A 17922-nucleotide genomic window follows, 5' to 3' on the forward strand; every position below is an offset into this window, starting at 1 on the left:
GCTTAGTTTAATGTTTTAGGAAACTGATTTAATATTCTTTGTTTCTGGTTTGTAAATCTATCAATATGTTTTAATCACTCCATTTGATTTTCCATTTTCCATCTATTTCTGTCAGAGGAACAGTGCTGTAAGATTTCAATAATCTAATCTCCTATTTACTCTCATGGATTCATAATTTAAATTTAAAATTTTGTTTGGCCTTTGATAATTTAATCTGGTTCCTAAGCAGATAATAAATGGTTCTGGAGCCAGATCATTGTTACCGGAGAAAACAAATAATCCTCCTCTCCTTTCGGAAATGATCCTTCAACTCTCTCAAAATATTACAAAGTGAATAGGCCAAAGATAACTTCTTACTCTGAAATGAGCTCCGTAAACATCCACACAGGAAAGGAGAGTTCCTCCTGACACATTGCTGATCACTGCAATGATTACAGAAATGCTTCACAGTGGGTTTTACAGTCCCAAATCTTCAACATTCTTATTTACAGTCATTATCTTAACCCATGTTTCACCTCATGTAATGGAACACATGCTCACTAAAACATCACATAAAATAATTTAGTCAACTGATAATTAATAAAGCCGAAACAAATATATTAATTACCTAAAAATGTAGGCTTATAGGTAAAACTATAATAAATAAAGAAGCAGATGAATAAGAAACTTTTGATTGGCTACAATTAAGGCTGACTGGACCATAATTGTAAGTCCTGATTTACTAGGCCTGTTCAGCTTTGCTTCCATACGATTCTGCAACAAAATATAAACTGTTGTTGTGACTGAATATCCTCTGTCTGAGGCTCAATATTCAGTGAGCATAACATAAAAAGAGAGTAGGTTAAAGAACACTTTCCTCAGTTTGGCAGGGGTGTGGAGTTAAAATGTATAATCTATCTAATTTTCATTTCACTTGTTCCTAGACAACTAATTGGAATACTACTTTCAAGTCTCAGTAAAATCGATGACCTGAAATCCAAGTTAATCTCTTGGAATCTGATGCACTACTGCAGCATGCAAGGGCTGAATAACAACTCAGAGACACCTGGTGAACAAGAAACATAGAGCACTGTGAGATTATTTGGCCAGCCAGTAAATTTTTACAGTAGCCGAGACAATTTAACCCGCGTATGAATCAGATAGTTCAGTACTCTACATCACAGTAATAGTTTGCAGTGTTTTCATTCTCCTTAGGTCATAGAGAACTCCTTAGCTGGAAAGGATTGAATCACATTCTTCTCTCACTTCTTTTGCATATTTCCACTCGAAGTATGCTTGCTTAGACAAGCCTGTTGAGCATCATCCACCAGGCTTCTTTCCCAGGCTCCTCCAATTTCACAGAATCACAGAATTGCAGGGATTGGAAGGGACCTCAAGAGACCATCGAGTCCAACCCCTTTCTAAAGCAGGTACCCTACTAGAGGTTGCACAGACTGGCATCCAGGCGGATCTTAAGTATCTCCATAGAAGGAGACCACAACCTCTCTGGACAGGCTGTTCCAGTGTTCCACAACCCTCACTGAAAAGAGGTTCTGCATGTTTGTATGGAACATCCTAGGTTCAAGTTTTCTGTTGTTCTTTCCACTGTGTTTCATTGTGGCAATTTTGTCTTATGTTTTCAGCAGTGGTTGATAGAGTCAATGAGTAGTCACAGAGAGTGCCTCTCTTTTCTCCCTGAAGAAGCAAGGACACTGGGTAGCCTGTAGCTATCTGAAGTTGCAGTTGGAGGAAAAGGATGATCAGGGGACTGATGCACCTCCCCTATGAGGACAGGCTGAGGGAGCTGGGCATGTTCAGCCTGGAGAAAAGAAGGCTGTGGGGTGACCTCATTGCAGCCTTTCAATACCTAAAGGCAGCCTACAAAGGGGAGGGGAATCAACTCTTTGAAAAGGTTGATATGTGTAGGACAAGGGGAAATGGTTTTTAAGTTGAGGGAGGGGAGATTTAGGTCAGACATCAGGGGGAAATTCTTTACCCAGAGAGTGGTGAGGTGCCGGAACAGGCTGCCCAGAGAGGTTATGGATGCCCCATCCCTGGAGGTGTTTAAGGCCAGGTTGGATGGGGCCCTGGGCAGCCTGGTCTAGTATTAAATGTGGAGGTTGGTGGCCCTGCATGTGGCAGGGGGGTTGGAAATTCATGATCCTTGAGGTCCCTTCCAATCCTGGCCATTCTGTGATTCTGTGATTGTGTGAAAAATACTGCCCAGCTTGGCTTGCATCTGGAATATACATGTGACAGTAAATTGCAAAGGTATAAGGATGCCTCTTGCTAAAATCCATGCTTAAGTCACAAGCATGTGGGGTAAAAGTTCATGGTTTTCCACAAAACTCTCATTGAAAATAAATTCTTTGCAAATATTCCTTCCCCCTCAGAAACATTCACAGAACCCCCCTGCCACATACAGGGCCACCAATCTCCCCATTTAATACTAGACCAGGCTGCCCAGGGCCCCATCCAACCTGGCCTTGAACACCTCCAGGGATGGGGCATCCACAGCCTCTCTGGGCAGCCTGTTCCGGCACCTCACCACTCTCATAGTAAACTTAACATTCACCTAAGGCATATTGCTTGTCTCAAAAAGTTTCATCTACATGCATTTCAGAATTACAGAATCACAGATAACAATAATGTACATGAGCCTTCGGTAATATTAAACAACCTGAACAACACTGAATGGTTCCTCTTCCAGTAACACTGCCACACTGTATTCTTTCAATTGCACAAGGAGACATCCCATTCACAAGAGTTTTCTAGCAATATGAAATATCTTAGTGCTTTTGTCAACACAGTATTCGCTGCTTTTACAAACAGAAAATAGATGAGAAACAACTATGAATGTTTTATTTCCTTAAGGAAAAAAAGTAAAAATAGAATCTGTCTCTATAAATAATTTGTCAATATTACTTTTCTTTTGTGATCATTAATGTTCTGTATACACAGATTCAAAAATATATTTTTGTATCCAGATAAGCATAGTGCCACATTTCCAACTTTATCTACATTGAGCAATCACTATGTACTATTTTAAAGTCTTTTCCATGAGAAGAATGTGAATTAATACATAAGATGTGTTAAAATTAAGTTTGTTAGCACCTATACTTAAGGTACTTTCTGCTTGAGTGCTGAAAAATGCTTTTACAACATCAATGCTCTTGCAAGTAGCAGCACTATTTACAAACTAAGTGAGATTCAATTGCAGTACAAATTAGCTAATAGGGAACTTAATTAGTAATTCTTTAAACTGAAACATCTAGCACAAAAAGAGAAAAAAAAAAACAAACTAGTTTTTCAATTAAAAAAGTCAATACTATATAAAAGATCAAATGAGTACAAGAACTAATCACGTTAGAAAAGCAAGAAATCTTATTACTTAAAAAGCTTTTTATTTGCTGCAAATTCAGAGATACCTATACAGTTTAATCAAAGATAAAAACATCAATGTAGTAAAAAATAAAAAATAAAAAAATAATAATAAAGGATAATTCTGAAAAATATATAATATTCACAGCTCAAGAGATGTATTAGTAAAATTTCCCATTACCATGACCTCAGTAGCTCTACTGGGGTATTTTTCTAATGCATCATTAGACAGATAAATACATTTCAAGAGTTCTGGCTCCTCTTCTTGGGAATATAAATCACAGGGCTAAATGAAAAACAGTATCCAACAAGTGCTTAAATTAAGTGTTTGTATCTTTTCAGAAATACCTTTGTGGATTGAAGTAAAACACTCATGACATGAAGAAGTGTATTTACATTTCAGAGGGAGGAAGGAAAGTGAAACATAACTGCTATGACCTTAGTCTCAACCAATGCAAATATATGCAGTGTTTAAACAACCAGACAGTTCTAAGGGAATATAAATGAAAATTTTTATGGTCAGTTTGGCTACTATCCTTCAAGAGGAACTCAAAACAGCTATGGAGATCCTAGCCCTCTTTCACTTCTCCATCGAAACATCTATTCTTCCTCTCCTGTCTCCTCAAGTAGAGCCTAGCCAACGATTTTGGATGCTGCATCCCATTTCTTTCTCCAGTGAAAGCCAAGGGCCCAGCTACTAGCAATGATAGCTCACAGTCCATCAGCTACTCAGTTTCTATACAATTTTCCATGGATATCACTCCTCAGTTCTCAACTTGCTGATGTACATTAATCAGTGGTTATTAAAAAATATAAAAAATCATCCTTCAGCCTCTCACTGCTAACACAGAAGGTACATAGAAGAAAGCAAGGGAGATTACATCTTTGCTTCTCAAGATGTATATGAAACAGCTTACGGAGGTTGTTACCATATTTAAGTAACATATATGAAACACTTTGAATGGACAGGAGCTGGAGCATATAAACACAATTTGTTTGCATTCTCAGTTTTCTTCTCCTAAAGGCTTTTCAGATTTAGATACTACACATCATCCAATGATACTATTCCAACAGGATCACTTGCTTCCCTCTGCAGATTCCTCAGGCCAATGTAGTTCAAAAATTTGAGATTCTCAGATGGGACCACAGGCTGGAGATGTCCAGTCTCACAATGGAAGAGCATACCTGCTACATGAGTAGGGAAGGTTGTAGTGTTTGTTGGCTGGAGGAGAGTGTAGGATTGTATAGGGCAGTGTCACAGCTTCTCTTGCCCATATGCCCTTATGCACCAGGTGCAGCTGGTGGACAGGCTGCAGAGTTGTTGTTCAAGGGTGCATGGATGGGAGTTCTAAGTGACAGAACAACAGCACTGATGTGTGAGACATGGCATGGCAGTAGGCGTGTGAGTAGATATGTGCTAAAGTATTTTGTGCTCACTGTAGAAGACTTAACAGGCTTACTTGCCATCTGCAGGGTATGGAAGGAAAGCAGAAGGTGCAGCAAATCCATCCAGGAGCCTTGGTGCTGTAGGTTGTTATAGATCAGAAAAGCAGTGTCACAGAAAAGTTCAATTCTTTGAACTCAACAGAGAATCTACAGCTTTTACCACCGCATCAGAAAACAGGGGGTGGCACATGCTCCATACACATCTAACCACTGAACACTGCATGCAGATGTTGGGAGAAGAGACTACTATGGCAAGTAGCAATAATTACCACAAATCTGCTGTACACTAGTTTCTGCACGTCTACATTTTTTGGCTGGCTCAAGTAGGTAAAAGAAAACTCTTCCTTATTCTGTTTTCTATCTGAAAAGAGACCAGAATCTGATTCCAAAAACAACTCCAGGATGTCTCTCATTCATGTTGTGTATCCCTTCAGAACTTCCCACAAATCTATGCATTCTTCTGAAGCTTCTAGCAATAAATTATGCCTTAAATGTTTAATAGTCCTTCCCCAATTGTTCAGTAAGAGTTTGTATCATGAGAGAGATCCATATCCCTTTGCTTTCTTTCCTACTTCACACAATCAATCTGTAAATTATCGGATTATGAATATAACGCCTACTTACACATAGCAATGCTACCTCTGTTCTGGAATCTGTTTTGTTTCTTAAACAGGGCATACATTACAAATATTTCTACATACAATATCTGAAATTTTTGCATGTGGTAAATGAGGACCTTCACAGTGATCACTGTGGAATTGCATGCATCTTTAGGTTACTGCTTGCAAGAGCAATTTAGTGAAGCTGTTGACAAGCATGATGGACAAATGCCAAGGGCATCTTACCTTTAGAGAATGGTACCTCTAAGTTACCCTGTCATATGAGGTCAGTCTACTTGTTGCAAAGACATTGAAGTGCAGTAACTTATAAGATATGGAATAATTATTTTTCTACATCTCACCATCGTGTACTTGAGCAATATCCAGACCAATTAAGATAAAATTACCCTGTACATGTTAAAGTAATCACTCAATGTGAAGTGACTTTTTTAATATATTAAGAATTTCTAAAACTCTAGTGTATCTTACAGCTGCCAGAAAAAGCAAGTTACAGAAAAAGAGAACATATCTTTCTGAGTGAGCATGTAAGATTACTTCTGAAAACTGTGTTCTTTTACACTTGAGAGGAGATTTTTTTGGTTACAAAACTGTGAAGTAGCAAGGATCAGTAAGAATCTAGAAAACACTTAAAGACTCATTTGCTTTCAGCTGAGCACAGGAAAAGAAAAATTGCTTTGGCTTGGAGGGGAAGAGAAAACTTGAGGAAGAAAAGGAAACTGGAAAACAGAAAAATACCATGTCACTGAGGATAAAAGTCTAAGTTTTGGCATCTCATTTATCTTAATAACTCAATAAAGGAGTATAACAGATATTTACTTCCAAATGTAACTCATACATATTTGTTGATAGGGATATGCTCTTTTGACTTTTTCATAACCTACTTGAAATAAACATCCTTAAAACAGACCCTCCAGCACTTTCAGAAGACAGCCTTCCATTTATAATTAACAGACATTTTCCTCTTCCCAGAGTTCTGACCTTTTTTCTGTACGGATTTCAATAACATTGTTTATTAGGGTCTTTATTATGTTTAGTATGTCAGACAATCTGTCATAAACACAGTTTACAATGAAATAATTGGGAAAAGAATTTCACAAGATTTAGTATGCAATAAGTGCCCAGTCACAAGCTGATTTCAGCATACATTATCTCAGTATTCTTTCCAAAACAAGACTAGCAAGGAGAAACATAAGAACTGATCAAATATCGCCCAAAGTAATTTAACAGATATGGTAATAGAGTACATTAATTAGTATTTAAAGCTTGCCAAAGACTTAAATGAGTGACAATTGGTCAGATTGCAATAAAGGTAAGATGGTAATGATAATTACATACTTGAATGCTATTTTTTCCCTTGTGGAAGACAAGTTAAGGAGAGATGACTCATTAACACAATCTGCAATTAAGAACAAACTAGGTTTAGTGAAAGTGAACTCAAAGACCAGTTTTGGATATTATGGTGAATCCAACTTTCTAAATTTTTCCATGAGCAGTAAAAAAAAAAACAAAACAATTTTCCTAGAGATGCATGTCCTTCTCCTGGTCATTGCCATACTGCCTCATTCTGGTAGCTCCTAGCTCTTGTATGACACCCTAATAATGTGGTGACATGAGAACAAGTGCAGGCAGTACAAGTAGAAATCAATGTGGTAATTAATTGCCAATGTTTTGCCTATAATGAAAGTGTTAGCAGCTAATCAATTAACAGTGCAGAAATACAGTGCCCTTACACAGTGAGGCAATAGTTTGAATTGAACAAGTGAATTGATCACCTGCATACAGAAATTTACTTTCCCCAAAATTAAAAAAACTTTTGTTATCCTAATGACCTGCAGTTCAACTTGCTCAACAGATTTAAAAGATATTATAGAAGGGTTTGACTGAGATGTGGGTCTGACCAAAGTCATTTACTTTGGAAACCAGCCCAAGAAAAATAACTGTACTTTGCTTCTGATGGAATACATATTACTGGGATTTTGACATCTGATATATATATTTGACTGAAGTTCAAAGGAAAGCAGGAGAAAGAGGAAAATTAGGTAAAAATAGTTGCCTATCTTCAGTCAGTGCCGGCAATGCACTAATGTAACTTTAGGTATCACCCAGTGAGTTCATACTCTCTCTAAATTTTGTCTACCTAGACATTTGTTGCAAAAAGCATAATGAGACAGACTTTTATTCCAAAGCTTTTCTAGCAAAGCCTGTAATTGAAGAGATACATTGCATCCCAGGAGGGCCCAATGGAACAGTGGTATCAGGGCTTGCAAAGGCCTTCAACCTTACATCGTAATGGTAACAGCTCAAAATTCACAAGGAAAAGGTAAATGCCACTAAGTCTCCAGAAAAATCTCTCAGAAAAGGTTAGCTGAAAGGGTATAGAGCCACAAGTGAAAAGCAGGTAGCAAGATTGTGTGTGGAAAGACTTTAGCAGGGGTTAATTCACCTAAGGAACTGTGTCACACATTGAACAGTCAACATTTAACTTGCCATTTGTAGAAGATGCTTGGAGCACTTCAGACTACAAAAATCAGTAAGCAAAACTGAAGTCTATTATTGCTTTGTGCGCAGTACTCTGCTTCTGTACATCGTAAGTCCTTGTCAAGAAGTGGATCGGTAATACACTTGCAGCGATAAGAAAGATATGAACTCTATCTTTCTTCAAGCATTGATTTCAAGGTGCCAAACTCAACAGTTCAAGCATTGTGGAGGGTGTGAATGTCCTGGCAGTGGTATAGCTATAGCCACCTCTATGCTGTGCCTCTGTGGTCTCAAAACCTCTCACCATCTATTCAGTCTTACCTGTGTACCTGGAATGGGGTCAGAGTTGTGGGGCAGAATCTAACTCATGTTCTGATGACCAGGTGGTAATAAAGGCCTTTATCCATGAGCAGTGAAGAAATACATAGCGTAACTTATAGGAAGCACAAGTTTAGGAAAATTGCTACCATTTCTCAAAGTGAATTATCCCCACCATTTAACATGAGTGTGAGATACATACTGGAAATGTAAGAGCACAAAAGATCAGCCAAAAGACCAATACGTATGAACATGCCATAAATTAGTGATTCTGGTGTGAAAGCACTTCATGTTTCACCTCCCTAAATAGGTTTAAGCCTGAGACATGCTGTGAAAAACTCTTCAAAACGCATGTTATATGATGCCAAGTCCTCAGCTCATTTATCAAAAATGGAATTATTCTATTTGAGCACAGAGGACAAGCTGATCACATACAGAATAAATAAGAGCATATTACTTCAGGTTATCAGGCAGCCTGGCTCTTCAGCTCACTTTGGTCTTCTGCTAGGTTATACACTGGCTATATGAGAGAAGACAGTTCTCTGGTGTATATAACACCTTCATCTATGCAGGTTATTTGATTTTCATGCCCAGAACATGTCCCCAGGACCACTGCAGATGCAGTGTGAACAGAAGCATTGTAGAACACAGCCAGTAGCTGGTGGTCTCAGAGAAGGTCTAGAAACTGTGGACTGCTATTATGTCTCCTTATTAAATTCATGTGCATTAATTCCCCAATTAGGCTGGTACTTTACTCTGCCAGGTTAATAGGACACCTGAAATATATCACTCAGGAAAAATACATAGAAAATGCTAACAGTCTTGGACTCTAACTTTGTAATGAGCAAAGATCTTTACACAGGGTAAGGAAGATGTCTTGGATAAACAGAAACCTTACATTCCTAAAGGAATTTCTCACAGTTAATATATGGGAAAGCTAGAGAAAAACAACAAAAACAGAAACAAAGCCAACCAACCAAATAAAATTAGAAACAAACAAACAAACAAACAAACAAAAAACAGAAATCTTTCACAACTTTACAACAAGAAAATGTTAGTTAATTCTGTGTACCTGGGGGGGGGGGGGGGGGGGGGGGGAGGCAGGGGAAGGGGGAAAAGGAAAAACATACAAACCCTGCATACCTTTTCCATGAGATAATGTCCCCATCTTGCATGGTTTCCAGTATGCAGGAAGCATCTGACAACTGCCAGATACTCCCTCATTGCTCTGAGTCTACAAGTCATACAAGTCCCTGAATCTACTTCCACTCAGGGCTCACATAGCTTATATACATAGTTATCTGTGTCACAGATCACTTGTGCCCAGCAAAAAGTGCCATCCTGCAATGTAGCTGCCTTGGAAGAAAACATGTTGTGAAAAACGAATTTCAACTGAAATGCTTAAGGGGAAAAAAGGGGATAATATGTTCAGGACTATGTAGCAAAGTAGCAGCTGTGGTCTTTTGTAAGTGGTTTGGTCTGGTTCTGGAGAAAATAGAGCTGCTTGTATCAGCTTCATTCCTCTATCATTTCTACCTATTGGATTAGAGCAAATTCTTCTTGGGACAGCAGGAAATTCCTCTTCTGCCTCCTGCTACTCCTTGCTTTGGTATGCATCCCAAAGCCCTCACTCACCCTGAAGCAACCTCCTCTTGCTGGTTTCCTTGTCTCAAGCCTTAGCCAACAGTCATACTGTCTTCTTCTAATTCTCCATGAAGGTGATGAGGTGTTAACCCTCAAACATCTCCATCAACATTCTGTGACTCTACCAGCAGTTTAGAAACTGTCTTTGGTTGCATCTTCATTGAAAGCTGCCTTCATTTGTGGTGCACTCTGTGTACCCTGGCACCCTGAGGAGCTCCTGACTGGCGCATGCTAGAGCTTTCTCCCTGCTCTGCGCCCAGTCATTGACACCACCACTCCCCACCTTTACCACGCATATCCAGCAGGTTCCTAAGTTTTCTTGCTCCAAAAATCGTCTTCAAGTGAGCCAAATGCACTGCTTAAAATCCTTTCCCACCAGGTCTGTCAATGCATCTTCATTTACACTACTTCCTCCTCCTTCCTTCCCCACTGCAACCATCCAAATGATGACACCTCCCTTTACAATTTGGGAAGTGCTCTAGTAAAATAAACACACTCAGTTTGGGCAGCAACATTTCTGAGGTCCTCACAGCACTCTCAAGCTGTGGGGTGAAGGGCTGTTTGTCACCTGCTGACTCACCCAGAGGCAGTAAAATAATGCTGTTCTCCATGTTCACTTGCACTATGGGCTGTGGCCATTTGCAGTGAACTCTGAATCAGGGTGAGAATGTTGTCGGCCCACTGCACATTGTAACCTGTAAACTCTTTTATAAGAAATCTCTTCACAGTCACCTGCCAAGTTACAGGGATAATCAGCAATTCATCATCTGCAGCAGCCCTATATATCTCTAGCCCATCTAACAGTTTCCATTTTGCTCTGTTTTATTAATCCCTGAGAGCCCAAGAAGAATTTGTCTTGGATCCCTTCCCAACTAAGAATGCTGGCTGCCAAGAGGATCTCCTCACATATGGGCCTCCAGTCCCCTTACACTCACACATGCATGTTCCCACATGTCCAATGAATCAAAATCTTAGAAAAGAGTGGGTGGATTCTGTTGAGGTTACTGTACTCAGCTACAATTGTTGAAATTAGAATTACAGATTTATTTTAAAAGCACCTACAGCTGAATTTAAATTTGATTTCCCCTGGCAACAAATCTAATGATTTTGGTTTTTTTTTTTTTTCCCTCACTAAGCTATAGGTTTCTTAATACTCAGCAAACATGAGATTGGTTGCCAGGTAAACTGCTTTCTCACTTCCAGCTTTCCATCTGCATCACAATCTCGCAGCCCTGAGGCAGCAGCAGGGCATAAGGTTACATTCTTCGGTCTGTTCCTTTTCGGGCACTTTGAACCACTCAGAAACAATAATCCAGTGTTTCAGTGACCCAAAACTACAGTACAAGTTATTTATTTCATGGCATTATCTAAGCTGCTGATATATTCCTGCACATAAATATGTAATTGTCTTCTGTCAGAGAAGCAGCCTGCATAAGAGGACTGTACCTTGCAAGTAGGTGTTCATTCAATGTGGCATCCACAGTACTTATGGACCGTGGTCTGTGAGGCTGTTAGGCAAGCTCTGATGCCTAAGTAAGCCTGAACTTTGTATCACAGGATGGATTTTTGCACAGCAGTTGGTAAATATCCCTTTTTTTGCATAATAAAACCTGTTTCACATTGAATGTTGGTAAGTCTCAATTTCTAGTATTGGGATTTTGTTTTGTTTGTTTTGTTTTTTGTTTTTTGTTTTTGTTTTTGTTTTTGTTTTTTTTCAAAGTATTTCAATATTTTTTTCTATTTTCGCTGCTTTAGTCCAGGACTAATACTTAATTGTTCTACAATTAGTCCATACCTAACACACACAAAATTCATAGTTAATCCATTTAGTCTTGGTGTACAAAGTTTTGTAGTGTGCAGCTAAAAAGCTGAGTAGGTTTGCGTGACTTTTTAGGGAAATTTCAGTACGAAATATTTTCTCTACAAAATCTGTTATATTCAAGCTTGAGAGCAAAAGGAAATGGTTTCCTTACACCACAAGAATTTTTGAGTTTTCAAAAGTTCTGTCTGTCCTATGTCAAGAAACAGTGCAGAAATATGAAACCTACTATAGAATTCAAAAAAAAAAAAAGCAACACCTCAAGTCATATTCTGTATCTTCTGAGTTACTAGAATGTTTGCTTGTACTTCATTCCATTGCCTTTTGGTTTGGTTTTCTTTTTTGTGTGAGTGTTTTTTTTTGGAGTTACTAAAAAAATTTTGGAAAAAATCATCTGGATGTTCTGTGCCTTAGATCCCCTGAAAAATAAAGGTATTTTTTGGGATCAATTATCCAAATAATGTGTTGACAGATCTTGACAGTTTTGAAAGTTTTTTCAAAAGATTACATCCACCATATTTTTTGCTACCGTGTCTGCTTGCAGATGAGATTGGAGATTTTGGGGAAAAAAGAAAAAAAACACCCACCAAAGTAAATGAAAATGGAAAAGAAAACAAGAATTTTTACAGTGAGTTGCTGACAAGTTCTATTTAAGATATCCAAAACACAACATCTGATTCCATTCTGCAGTGCTTCACATCAACATTCTGAAGCCGAGCTTGCCAATTTCTACAGACTGCTATGAAGACCACCTTTCTGTGAAAGGCAGTTAATTATGAAACATATAGCAAATGGACTAAAAATGAGGAAAATACAGGATACAAAAGCCTGAGCCAGTAGAATATAACTCTGCCTGTTGAAATTACTTCAAAAATATGTCAGGAAAGTATGTTTGTTTCAGCAGCCTTTATGGTAGGCCAGTAATAATCTTTCACAGAGCCAGGCTGAATCTAGCACAAATACAGATCATATTCTCAGTCTAGTTTGAGGAAAGGCACTTTGTTGCTCATACCTGATCCAGCTGAAATTGAGACAGCCAAGCTGGTTCACCGTCCAGCATAAAGAGCCACCTGGAATGGCTCTTTCAGGACGAGACAGTCAGAATGTCAGGAAGCACTGTATGTACTCTCTCTCATTACAGAGCATGTGATTTTAATTAAATTCATCTAGTGTCACAGCACAATGTCAGATCCCAAGTTGAAAATTTGGAAATTCTGGTCTAATGATCAAACATGAAAATGAATTCACAAGTCATATACCTAACATTGCAGCACAAAAAAAAAAAAAAAAAAAAAAAAAAAAGCCACTCAGAGCAAATGGCTCACAAAAAATATTCCCTTGGCCCCTTGGTAATGAAGAGGGAGTGAAGGCTGTAAAAATGTTCTTTCCTCTTCTAATTCCTAGAATGTGAAATGACAATGGAAGTTTTTTGCTGTCATGACCCTGGCAGATTTAAAAATAAAGCCTGTGTGTTTCCCATGGGAAAGAATATAGTTTCCAGTCAGATCATATGATCACTGTGAGCACAAGCATGGTTTCAGAAAACCAAATTCAAGTAAAATGCAGTGTGAAAAAAAAAAAAAAAACAGTAGTCAGAAGAAAAGCCTGTCTAAAGAGGAAATGTGCTTTTGAAAACAAGACGCCTTCTGCTAGCTAGCTGCATGGTGGTACTGGCAGCTGATCTCCTTCCTCTCATCACAGGAGCAGGCTAAATGTGATGCAGGAGGAAATGGGAACCAGAGGAGCTGACAGCTGTCCTCAAGCCCTTGCAACCTGAAGTGTAAGAAACTGTCCACTAAACACGATTCAAAAATTCCAACGATGCATAAGAAAGGATTTTTATGTCTGGAGCACTTGTAGGGGAGCAAACCTGGAGCAGAGAGAAAATATGGAGGTTAACAAAGTGCTATGGCTGTGACATTGTCATCTGATCTAAGAAAATACATGACACGTGCCTATGAGAACAGAGGGCAGAGTTAGAGCCATTTGAGCATTTCCTGGTAAATCAGTGGCATGATGAAATATACCTTTTTGATGGATCCTACGTCTAAAACATGGCAACATGTCATTATGTCTTTTGTAATTAATAGTTTGGATATTTCTCATGTAAATTCAATAATTAAGTAGATAAAGAGGCTTATGAGGAAAAAAAGTTTTGCTAAAAACTGCTAGAAATTCTCCATAATTTCCTCCAAATCAAAGTTTATGCTATTCTGAGGTCTTCTGCTAATTTTTTCCTTTCTTCCAACTGTTTTTGAACTTTTCACACGAGATCACCCTCAGTTGATAGCATTGGGCATCCAAAGAGTGCATCTGGGCTTGTAGAAGAATTACATTATTCCTTGTTGAAGAAGAAATTTATCACAGAATCATTAAGGTTGGAAAAGACTGCTAAGGTCATGTAGTCCAACCATCATGGTCATCTGTGACACATATCTGTTGGACAGTGGCTTTCATCAGGTTAGGCTTGACTCTGTCACTCTGAGGCATATTTGGTACCATCAAAACTCTGAACACCTTCAAGTCTGGTATACAGTGTCTTTTGTCACTTCTCAAAGCATTTATGCCTTCACAGTATGTTTTCAGCATGTAACTACCATAGCATTAAAACGCTATTCTGGAAAGCTAAATCAAAATCCTGCCATTGTTCCTGCCATTTTGAGCTGAAAAATGATGTTGGTTCCTCATGCGCTCAGCATGAAGCCCAGAAGAAAACTGATGTGAGAAGTACACAATGTATCTGTGGCCAATCCACTCCGCAATATACAGAAGCTACTCTGCAGCATTTGGCTACTAGTTCAAGCACTGCTCCCTGGAGCAGGGAAGCAGAGGTAGTTTCAGGAGATGGGAACTGAGTGAACATGCTTGAGATCTGTGTTTACACTACAAGAACAAATAAGTCAAGGAATGCATTAACCACAGAGTTGCAACACAGTCTGATAACTATCGAATGCTGTAAATGACAATGCTGTCCATAAGAGAATACAAGCCAAGTAGCAGGTCATTTTCAGGTGCTCTGTTGTGACTGAATAACGAAAACCAAATTCTTCATTGCATGCATTTTGTGGTTAAGATTTAGCCTTAAGTTTTGCCATCCTCATTCTATATACAGAATAAATTCATGACCAGAACAAGTCATGTTAATCAACTTTCAAATAAAATATAATCTGAGTAAGAGTTAAATGAGACTATCAACTCATAAGCTCACAAAATAAACTATTATACAGCGTGTCATCAAGTAGTTATCTCAGTGGCCACTGAAACAGAGCAACTGAGGGACACTTTTGCTAATGAAGTGAGCTATAATTTCCCCTTAGCACCTCTGTGTTAATTTATTAAGAAGTTCCCAGGAGATATGCCCCCTTGAGCACATGTGAACTAGAAGTTTTGCCTCCTGGAGTAAATGCCAGAGGGTAAAGGTGGTGGGTTTTGACTAATCTGACCAAGCAACGGTACAAACGTTTAGCTCTCCAGGGATTAATTTTTCCTGTCTATGGTCTGCTTTAATTTCTTTAAGCACAATACAAAAAATACAGCAAATATGTATTAACTGCTGCAGTGATAGTAGGACCAAGCAGGAGAATTTGCAGATTGTCTGTGACAAGTGAACACAGCACCATGTTTCATGAAAACAGTGAACTAGACACTTGCCTGACTCAGCGAAGAAGCTGTCTTTATAATTTGTGTTTCACCTAAATTTTATGTCTCCTAGTTTTATTTCCAACAGGTTGGCTTTCAATTGACTTTTTTTTTCTTTTTTTTTCACTCTGTCCAAATTTCATTTCCCTTGAAATAATTTTTTTAAATTAGAATTTCTATTTATCAGTTGTCAAGTACAAAACTCAATTTGATTCAGCCTGAAATCTAGTTGTGATACAAAACAAAGCTGAAGGATTGAATCAATAGCAAAAGTTGACCTGTTGTTCTTCAACTCACATTAAAAAAAGATTAAACCTTCCAGCCTTCCAGTGTAGTGAAAGTGAAGCTGATGTTTGGGCAATGAAAGAAAAGCCAGTAAGGTATACCATTTTTAAAATAAATTGTCAAGAGACTAAATCTCACCAAAAAAAAAAAAAAAAAAAAAGAATCCAAGCACAGGACATACTCCATTTGTAGTTCCTGTAAAGGAAAAGAGGACGGTGAGCAGCAGCAAATGTTTTGAACACACTTCCAATTATTAGCCAAACTCTACATATTTGGCCTCGGTCTCAATATGCCTCTTTATACAACTCACCTTTGGCTCCATAACTATGACCAAATGCAAATGCAATTGTATGCAATCACTGAGATCTATACTCCCAAAATATCAGTCTCACTGAAATCTATAGTAAAGTTTTGTGGCTACTGTTCATTTCTGGAATGTTGGCAATGTAGATTAAGAGGATCAATAGACAGATGTCTTATTTGCTTCCATATTAATCTGTCTCTTTCACTCAGAAATGCAAAGATGCATTGATTGTAATACAACTGAAACTATGCACAGCCCTTATATGTTTTTGTTCCATAAAATCACTTAGATGAGCAATTGCAGCTTAGCCTTATATGATACCACTTCTCTCATTGGAAGAGAGTGGCTCTTCTTGCTTGAAAGAAGATCAGCTATGCAATTTCAGCTTATTACATTTAAGAAGTAGTTGTTATAAGCATTTGAGCGCATATTTTGGAATGCAGTACTTGGCAGCAGATGGGAGGTGCAATTGGGAATGATTAGAAGCATTTGAAAGCTAATTGTTCTTAGAAAATCATTGTGGATTATAACAGCAAATGGGAACTAGTGGAGAGGGGAGAGAAGGGGTCTATATGCAGCCTTCAGAATTGTTATAGTGACTATGTTTTATATGAACAAGTTCTTCATTTAAATACAAATGAAAAATATTTGTGATTGGACTAATTAATTAAAATCTTATTTGGGTCTTCCTGAAATTGTAAATACAGAAGCAAGAATTTTTCTACAAGAGGAAAATGTATGGGCAATTGATGGACTCAAAAAGCATTGCATAGGGCAATGTCTGAAATTCATTGTGTCATAAGGAGAAAAAAGGAAAAAAACCCTGGAAAACAGAGAAGAAACAGTAAAACTAGATGGTGGACAAGGGTATTATGTTAGATAAATTGCTGCATGTAAAATACATCTATGATAGGTGAAGCTAAACTACAAGAAGAGCTAAGAGTGATATTGGCCAGACTTTTTTGATAAAGTAAATGCAGAATGCAGCAGCCTGTAAAATCCATTCAGAGTAAGATTGATTTAAACCAGTTTTGATCATTGGAAAGATGACAGTGGATGTTGAATCAGGACCCAGAATACCAGCATGGTAATTTGATATGAAGATATGAGCTGAGACAGTACTTGAAACATATATTGCAGGAAAGAGCAAGCACAACTGATATAATCTCTGCACAGTGCACTTCAAAATGGGTTTTTGGACTGGTGAAGTGGGAGTACCTCTTCAGGTTGTTGTTATTTTGTCCAGGATAGAGTTTGCTACAACAAAGACATTGTGGCCCTGGAACCTGTCCAGAGAAGGGCAACGAAACTGGGGAGTGGTCTGAAGCACAAATCTTACAAGGAGTGGTTGAAGGAGTTGGGATTGGTTAGTCTGGGGAAGAGGAGGCTCAGAGGAGACCTCACTGCACTCTACAACTTCCTGAAGGGAGGTTATGATAAGGAGGGTTTTGGCCTCTTCTCTCAAGCAACAAACAGGACCTGAGTTGTACCAGAGGAGGTTTAGGTTAGACATAAGGAAAATCTTTTTCTCTCAGAGAGTGGTCAGGCACTGGAATGGCTGCCCAGGGAGGTGGTGGAGTCGCCGTCCCCGGCAGTGTTCAAGAGGCGTCTGGATGAGGAGCTGCGAGGTATGGTTTAGTGCTTTTGGTAGCAGGAATAATGGGAGGACAGATGGACTAGATGATCTTGTAGTTCCTTTCCAACCTTGTGATTCTATGATTCTATCATTTTCTTCCTATTGGCTCAGTTTTGGATTTAGGATAATAATGCTGATAACTGTTGATAACACCATTATTTTAGTTGTCGCTGAGGAGTGCTTAGAGCCAAGGACATTTCAGCTTCTCACACTGTCTGGCCAGCAAGGAGCTGGCCAAGTGCACAGGGAGCTGGGAGGGAACAGAACCAGGACAGCTGACTCTGTCCCACGTGGATATTCCATAACACGTGGCATCGTGCTGAACAACAAAACTGGGGGAGCTGGCCAGAGAAGTGAATATTGCTTGTGGTCC

The sequence above is a fragment of the Tympanuchus pallidicinctus genome, unplaced genomic scaffold (genome assembly GCF_026119805.1).
Source record: "Tympanuchus pallidicinctus isolate F22 unplaced genomic scaffold, pur_lepc_1.0 scaffold14, whole genome shotgun sequence".
Taxonomy (NCBI): domain Eukaryota; kingdom Metazoa; phylum Chordata; class Aves; order Galliformes; family Phasianidae; genus Tympanuchus; species Tympanuchus pallidicinctus.